Consider the following 9,410-nt stretch of genomic DNA (forward strand, 5'->3'; position numbering starts at 1 on the left):
CAAGGATTCCATGTCAAACAATAAGACATTTATGACAACAATTATTATCCATAGTTTACAAAGATTTCATATCCATTGATATGGAATGTATGTCGTACAAAGAGGCTTGGAATGTATGTCGTACAAAGAGGCTTGAGATTTTTTTGTTGTCCTTTTTCTTATTTTACAAGATTTACTAGTATACCAAGGAGACTAAAGGGAGGTAATTTAAATGATAAAATCCTAACAATTAAAAACAAAGTTTCGACAAAGCCGTTAAGAAAAACAAAGAGGTAGTTTAATCCATGCATAGGGATTTCAAGCAAGAGAATTTTATTTATGAGTTCTTATTTTATTTTAGTGTAAAATACTATTAGCTTTGAACTTTATTCTAAATTGGGTTTGTTTTGGCTCATTAAACATTGTTTTAGGGTTTGTTTCAATATTCGACTTATGTTAGTTGATTACGAGACAAAGCCCATTGACTAGCAATCCAAAAGGTGTCAATTTAGGTTATTTATAGTGGGTTATATAATGTTTTTATGGCTGCAAGTTTTCACAACAATGATGATTTGATAAAGAAGATTTTTTCTTTGTTTTGTGTGTTGCAAACAATCTTTTTTACAGTGACAATGACCGTACACTAACTTATTGAAAATTAACTAGCTTCATGACGTCATTCGTATATTTTGTGTTTTTAGGTATAAGATTATCTATAGGTCCAAGTTTGTTTTCCAATACATTTTGTTCTTAGATACAATTGGTTATCTGTGGGTCAGAGTTTCAAACCTAATATTCAACTTTCTTAGGTTGGTTTTCAATTTTGTTGTGTGTTCATGACCACATGATTACAAGGTTTGCATCAATTAGTCTCAGGCTCATGACCAGGATCACGAGTTTTGAATATTGACACAAGTTGACTTCAGTCTTTTTTTAGGTTCTTTATTATTATTTTTCCAATCTCATCATTCAACGTTTGATTCATTAAGAATTGCTCTTCGTTTTTGTTGTTGTCCTTTTTATGATGTTATCCCAAAAATATTGCCTATGGTTGCGAGATTAACATGTTTACTCGAGTTGAATCAATTTTTTTTTGTTGTTTTTTTTAAATTGATTTTTTTTTCCAGTTTTGTCCATAAATATTAGGTTGTTTGATAATTGAGCTTTATTGATTTGTTGAATTTGCTTTCAATAGGGTTACCTCGGTATTATGACCAGATCATATATTTGATTAGCTAACCTGGATGAGCTTGGATTGATTTTCTTTTTTAATTTCTTTTATCAATTTTTTTTGTTAATTTATTTATTGTCATTAATTTTTTTTATTCATATTATTAAAATTATGCGAGCTTGTTAAACAAGTTAAGTCAATGACTCAAGTCTCCATTATTTGTGCTTATTCGGAAACACCTATATATGTCGCCTTAACATTCTTTTTCACGATTGAAAAAAATTAGGCAAGCTTGTTATATATTTAGCTCGAGCCACCTATCTAGTGAAATCTAAATGGAATTTAAATGGGTAAAAATTATTTCCTAATCAACAATATTGATATAAAATATGAATGCAACTCCTTTATTCAATTTTACCTCGTATCAAATCCTAAATTCCTAATCATGAGATGCCCCTGCAACAATTAATATAATTAAATACTACTTACATAGAATTTTTAATTCAGGAACTAATTATAGTTTGATTAATAATTCAGAAAGCTACTGTATAATTTAGCCTGAGCAATATAATTAGAGGGTATATTAGGAACGTCTGAAGAGGTGTAGAAGTAGGGTAGGTAAACATCAAAAGGAAGGGGACAAAGTGTTGTTGCTATAATAGGGAAGGGGAAGAAACGCACGTAATTGATGATGAGAAGACTAGCTAGTCACATTTTCTTTATGCATCTTGTTTTGCTTGTATTGCAAAGACATTTTTTTTTACTGGTTTTTGTGTGATGTCGACTCCTTGTATGCTATGCTGGCACCGAACTCTTTTTTTTTTTTTTTTTGTAACCCGGGGTGTCCGGGCCAGCTTACGTGCACCACAACTAATCCCCGGACCCACTGAACACCCTGCAAGCCCAGTAGGCAGGTAAGACACCGCGGGGGTGACAGACGTGCACGCTGAGGCTCGAACCCAGGTGACAGAGGCAAGGAAACCTTGCCTCTTCCGCTGGGCCACAAGCCTCGGTGCGGCACATAACTTCTCTAGCCGAGAGAGAGAGAGAGAGAGAGAGAGAGAGAGAGAGAGATGCCTTGCCCACTATGTCACCATTAGAACCTATAACATATACAGAACTGTATACATATAAGGTGTAATTAACTCCTGGCAGACTTGTAAGGGCAAAAAAGCTGCCATGAGATTTTATATATATGGATAGGACCTGATCAGTTTGTTGGATTTTATACACTTTGGACGTGTTAAACAGCATATTTTCATTATTGTAAAGCATGAAGATAAGTTTTCTTATGTCAAACCGGTTGGTTAATTATATCTTTTATATATTACACCCACCACAAACTGTTTAGATGCAGGCAAACGCAGCTGGGATTGATTCAAGCCGCGCCAAAACGATATTGGAAACCCTTTTAAGATGAAAATTAAAGGGCCACCATATATATTTCGCATCAAGAAATATGATTAGCTACAGACCACGTTTTACCGTTTCGTTGGATATGAACGAGGCTTGTGCAGTAACCAAGAGAGAAAGATATGAACAAGGCACGTTTAATAACCTAAGCGTACTTAAAGATGATTAATGATCATAATATTGGGGGGAAATTATACAGTAATATACATATATATAACATAATGGGGTATTTGCATCACAGTTAAGAAAATCTCTTATGCCGTGATGCCGGCAAAGAAAAAGAAAGAAAGAACAAAAGTGTTTTTGTACAGGTATTTTGATGTTCTCTGTCTCTTTCATTTTCTAGCTTGATGAGAAGAATCCATTTATTCTGAAAAAAAGTTGCCTGGAGACAAAAGCAAAGGTTGCTTAACATGGAGGGCATGTGAATGAACTCTCATCACATCATATGTCATCCACGTGGTTTAACCCTTGGGATTTTCTGGCTCTAAGCAAGCTAGCTCAAATTAATTAATGGATTTGTTTTATGTTTAACCCTTCTTCTTCTTCTTCTTTTCCTTCTTCTTCTTCTTCTTCTTCTTTACGCTAGTATAACGATCAATAGGCATATACGTCCGTGACACTTTCTTAAAGAGCGGACACCAGCAAAGAGAAATTGTGACATCAAATCTTGTCAACCATTCAACCTGTTCCTCATGACGGTTATGTTTAAAATATTTATTTAGTGTGGATCAATATTGGAATACCAGGTTGTGTTCCACAATAAATATTTTTATCTCGTCGGTCAATCAATGAATTTGTAGGTTAAATTAGAGTAATCTCTCTCAAATCTCTTAGTTATAATTAAAAAAAATACAATTTTATAATGCATCAAGATAAATATTTTAAGATAGTTAAAAAATAGAATTATGGATAAACAAACTACGAGGGAGGGATAACTCTTAGCTTCGTGATCGTTATTGGTGATTTCTTTGACATTTTGAAAATCATATAGATTGTCAGAAACATCATAAAAACCATTTCAAAGGGAAATATAATAATAATAATAATAATAATAATAATAATATTTCAAGAGTAGTTAGGGGAGTTCAGAATCTGTGGGTGAGTCTTTTGTTTTTCCTGCCTTTGAACCCCGCTTGCAACCAAACAGATAAAAAGAAAATAATAATAATAATAATAATATCTCCTTCCCTAGTCAGCCTAATTGCGGCTTAGATAAAGAATCATGGGCCTAGGTCAGGGTTAGTAAGTTTATTGAGGAGGCTGGATTTAATTCGTAGAACGGCCGGCGATGCTGGGCTTTGTGTCTTACTTCTTTTAAAAACTTCGATGAGGGTGAATGGGCTCCCAGTAATTTCTTATTTGATTACTCTCCTTTTCTTTCAAATTTTTATTTTCGATTATATTCATTTATAAAATTTCTCTCTTCGGCTTTTGCTTTTAGGATTTCAGGATTATGTTTAGAATTGCATTTATTTTATTACCATAAAAGCAAAAGGACAACATAGGCCCTGTGTTCTGGCCTAGACTGATGGTTTAAAAGAAGTTTTGTTTGAACAAGCTGCCTTAAAATGCATTTGATTAGAAAGCATGTTTGGCAGTATGATTGTGGGTGCTTTTCAAATAATTTTTCATGTCAAAATGCATGCAAATGATGTTTTTTCATTTTTTAAAAATCATTTTTGACTCAGCACATCAAAACGATCCAAAACGTACAAACCATATTAAATTTTAGCAAAAAACAATATTTCAATTTTTTTAGGAACGCGGGTTGAATCGCGTTCCCAAACGTGTGTATGATATTTTTAATTAAAATAATATTTTTTTTAATTTTATATATTAATATATTAAAATCATCTAAAAAAATATATAAAAAAATAATTAATTTAATATGTGTTCATATTAGTTTACACGTACCTCGTCTAATCTCCGAAATCCTGAAATCAATGACCATGTAAGCTTTCAGTAGCCCTGAGATTTGTGACACTCGAACTAGTAATTTTTTGGGAGCAAACTCAGGGTCTGACTAGTTAAACTACACCTTTTAGGATTTATATTTATTTTTTATTCTTATAGAAAGTATATTTGATACTTACCTTTTATTAAAAAAAAAAATTACTGACAATCTCAGCCTCCAAGATTTTGGATATGTTTGAGAATGTGAATCGTGTTTTTAAAAAAAATCATATTTTTTAAATTAATTTTTATGTGTTTTAAATTGTTTTGATAGGTAATTGTTAAAAATAAACTTTAAAAAATAAAATATATTATTTTAATATTTTTTTTAAAAAAAATGTTGTTTGAAAAAAAAACCATCTATGTCCTAAACAGCTACTTTATCTGCCCCCTCCTTCTCCAGCTAGAGTCGCAATCCAGTCCTACGGCATGTGTAGAATATTGTATGTGCAATAAACTGTTTGATTAAGTTATGTTATTTCTATGTGCGTCTGAACTTTAATTTGCAATTTGTGTAGAAATTATAGAAGGAAAAAAAAAAGAGAATGTTAATGATAATACACAGACATTACATTCATGTAAAGTTTATATAGCTATATAATAAAATATATAAAAATAAAATAAATTAAATTATTTAAGATGTTTAATTATTTCATTTTGATTGTTTTAGCGGTTCAATTCCTTAATTGTTTTTCTTTTATCAGATAGGAAATAAAAAATAAATATATTCATTGATTATTTTTTTAATTTTGCTCAATTCTTTGATTTTTTTTCTTTTATTAATTAGCATATTATAATCTTAGTTTTTTTTTTTAAGCTATTGATAACATGATTTATCATACTAGTTAAAAGCTAAAATATTGATTTTGAAATCAACAGTTTGGATTTGTTCATAGAGAAAAATAATTAAAAAAAAAAAATCAACCACTCACACTAACTTTCAAGAATAAAATCTTAACCATTAAATTTCATATTAATTTGATCTATACTAAATAGAGAACCCAGTCTTGCCATCTGATCTTCCTTAAAAGCCCTATATATATATAGCAGCCCTGGAGGCACAGCAATTTCATATTTGAAGCTTGAATGAAATAGTCGGAGCTAGTGGATGGCTTGCATATCATAACATCGATAGAAGAAATAGTTTGTAGTGGAAGGGTTGCAAATTTGCAACTGCCGAGCACTAAAGCTTGAAGCTTTATTTTGTCTCGCAAAAGTAGTCCAAATGAATACACATGCTCACTTTATAACGAGAGCATGTTACATGTTCGTAGACGTTAATATTTGAAAACATTTTATTTTTTTCTGACGACCAACTTGCCCTACATGGACTGATCAGTTTAGATATTTTGAATATCCTTTTTTCTTACGTCCTTACCCCAGAAAGAGGGGACAAACAAAGGAATCAGAAAAGAATACCATGCATTATAGAAGTGCAAGGAAAAAAAAAAAAAAAAAGAATGGCGGACGACTGCACATTGAGAATTATGCATGGGTCGCGTTCGATTTACTCCCATAACATAAAGGAAAGCGCAAGCTTTGCAAGCATGTTGAACTCATTCACCTGCAAAATGTCAATCTATTTACAGACAGACTTTTCACTTTTCCCTCTTTCTCTGTATCTTGCCATCCCAGCTAGCTGCTATGGTCACATTTTGCTTGCACACAGAAGCATGGCTTCCCATGGGTCACAAATCATACACAAATCAAGGACCGGCTTGATGGAGCTGGTGCTTTATGTGGAAAGAAAAAAACTAAAAAACTCCCCTGGCTACTTTCGCTTTCAGAAACTGTTGGCCATTATTCTATGGTCAATACATATATAATTAATTGGACACGATTTGCAAACTCGGATTCAAGATCAACATGAGACATATGTCACTCATGATGTCAAAACCTATTAATTCTATCATATAAATTTGGTAGACATCAACATGTTATACACATTCCATGACACAACGCGCGAGAGCCATATCCTTAAGCATGAACAGCATGCTTGTATATAGCCATATAACTGGATCATTATAAAGTTAGGCCTGAATCGCCTTCAATGGAATAGGAAAAAATATATACTTATTGTAGCGTAGGACTGTGCAAAACCGCTAAATTTAAATAAAAAAAAGTTAATGAAGTTTAAAATCTACATATGTATTTTGCAAACGGGACTCAGTTATTTCGATCATAATCTATTTGCAAACAAGTTAACAAGTTTATCGAGTTAAGATAGTACTCATCTCGGAAAAGATTTTATGCAGAGGCATAATACATGCTTGGTATAGATTTAACCCAAATCTCATGAACAAAAGATTTAGCATGATCATCTTGAATGATTAACAATTAAAAGTAAACATCATGCACTGATATGGTATGTATTTACACCTCAATGTTGTTGATAACTTTCTGCCCAATACGAATTTGACTGAAATTTATTGAACGGCTGATAACTTTCCATGAGAGCGCGATCACAGACCTGCAAATTGGCTCAATCTTCTGTCACGTTAGACCATGATGAAAGTGCAACACTACAAGGAGTGGGCTTATATCTCACTGTTACGAGTGGCAAGAAACAGTGAGTATATACATTGTCTGCTCAGATCACGAGGCAATATTGTGGCTGGTGCGGCATGTCTCGGTAGCTTTCAGCAATGTCAGGTCTCCCATTCCATTCCTCCTGAGCCCGACTGTTTTTAATTAGCACGTGTTTATTTTTTCTTGAAAGGACACCCTTTCTTTACATTTTCAGCTCGTCACTTAATAGATCAGTCATGGCAGGAGAAGATAGACTTCAAGCACTGATAGTATTTGATGATCTGTTTATCATTGACTTTTTCATTAAATGCTGCAACTGTAGCTTGAATTTCCAACAAGCAAATCATATCATTTTTCAAGATTTTTAGTAATGGCTAGGCATTAAATTAAATTAAAATTAAAACATTGTAGGTGAAATATTGAGATTCAAAGTAGTTATTATTTGATTATATAAAGATTTGATATCACATAAAAAAATATTTTAATTTAAAAAGTTAAACGTGTAAAAATATTCTAATGTATAATTTATATTATGCTATAGGTGTAAAATATATTTTCAAATAAAATCATGTGTTAAATATATATTCAAATAAGATCATGTGTTATATATATTTAGCTTGGTTTGAGGTTTATTTTTAAAAAAATTAATATAGGTGTTGGGGTTAGCTTGCATGTATCTCGATTAATCTTACGGGCTCTGAAGTTAACATTTATATAAGCCTTCAATGAAAGATTAAAATTTATGAGACTCGAATTGATAACCCCTAAAAATAAATACAGAGTATAATTAGTTGAATTACATCCCCTCCTCGAAATTTTAGTTTGAAATATACATTGATACATACATACATGGACGGAATGGTTTCTGCGTACCAAAATTGCGGTAAAAATCGTTCAAAGTTAATTATGACAAGATGCATATAATTATTAGTACAGATCTCGTATTGAGATTTCTCTAACAATCATCGGCAGAAAGCGAATAAGTTGCACACACATCAATAGGCAAAACAATTATTAGTTAGTACTGTAAAATTAAATTGCACAGGAATACCTCGGGATTAGTCCCCAGATTACACACCATTTCTCAACTAGATCCCCAAACTATTTGTTTATCAGTTGGGTCCCCAATTAATCTGAAAATCCTCAATTCACTTAACTTTGTTCTGTCAGAACTAATTAATTTAAACAGAAGGGCTCCATGGGGATGGGGATCCCATTGACAAAAGGTAAGTTGAGGGCTCAATTAATAAACGTGTAAAAGGTTAGGGACTAATATAAGGTTTCCACTGAGAGAACAATTGCATTTGAAAGCATCTTCAGCGAAAAACAACTTTCTTGCAAGCTTTTAATTTATCAATCGATTCCATTATATATATATATGGCACAACAGCATCTATTTTTAAAAAAGGTAAGGAAATACTATACAAGGAGTGCAAAAAAGCGAGGAAAAGCAAATTGAACATCTTTACCGATTTCACTTGCTGAACGGAAGTATATACCGTCTCCGATCCGAGTTGATCTCAGTTCATTATTTCTTGTCTTTGATCATAGAGAATAATTAGTCTGGCATTTGGCACGCCATGAATCTTCCTTCCCATCAACTATTTCGTTTCATGGCTGCCTTTTGTTTTTGTTTTGTTTTCCAATGTTTCATGGCTGATAGTGCCCAGGAATCCGAGTTGATCAGCTGATATTGTGCACATCCACTCAAGCAATTTTTGTGGTCTCTCTGGAAATAGAACATGGTGGGTCGTATAGTTGTCGCCGTATCTCTCTCACCTCGCAGAAGTTAATTGCACTACTGTAGGGACAACATCTATAAAGGACTTGTTTTTTTGTCATTTCGAGGCCATGTGTCTCTATAGTCAGATGGTAGGTTTGAATAGGTTAAAATGTGACTTGGTTTTTTTTTTTATTTTTAGATTTGGTCTAATTTTAGAGGCCATATACAAAGATCATGTGCTTGTATATGACATATATTTGAGTTAATATTAATTGGATGAAAATTTAAGTTTAATCAGCAGAAAGATCTAATTAGCTCTTTAATTTAGTTTAAATTCTCGAGCATCAAAACTAATTCTACTTTGATCTAATTCAGGGGATTTAACACTTTTTATCCATTTGAATAACGTTGAAATTCCTAAAAGAAAAAAAATAAACGCGGATGGAATGTTAAAAAAAATCCAAAGTCTAATTTTATATAAGGAATTAATTTAACAGCCTTGAGCTAAATATAAAATCTATAATTGACTCTAAGTATTAATCACGTAAAATATATGTGTTAAAACTTCAAATGGCATGTTAATTTTTGGTTTAAGTAGATTTAATTTGCATAATATAAGACTTAAATATTTGTGTAATA

General features: G+C 32.2%; 1 long non-coding RNA gene across 1 annotated transcript; it reads right to left on the reverse strand.

Annotated features, from left to right (window-relative positions):
* Positions 1 to 6,728: 6,728 nt before the first annotated feature.
* LOC112327467 (uncharacterized) lies at positions 6,729 to 8,822 on the reverse strand. Its single transcript, XR_002981685.2, has 2 exons — positions 8,518 to 8,822; positions 6,729 to 7,329 (listed from the first exon to the last, which is right to left on the reverse strand). It is a non-coding gene; the product is annotated as an uncharacterized LOC112327467 (long non-coding RNA).
* Between the last annotated feature and the right edge of the window lie 588 nt (positions 8,823 to 9,410).

The sequence above is a fragment of the Populus trichocarpa genome, chromosome 5 (genome assembly GCF_000002775.5).
Source record: "Populus trichocarpa isolate Nisqually-1 chromosome 5, P.trichocarpa_v4.1, whole genome shotgun sequence".
NCBI lineage: Eukaryota > Viridiplantae > Streptophyta > Magnoliopsida > Malpighiales > Salicaceae > Populus > Populus trichocarpa.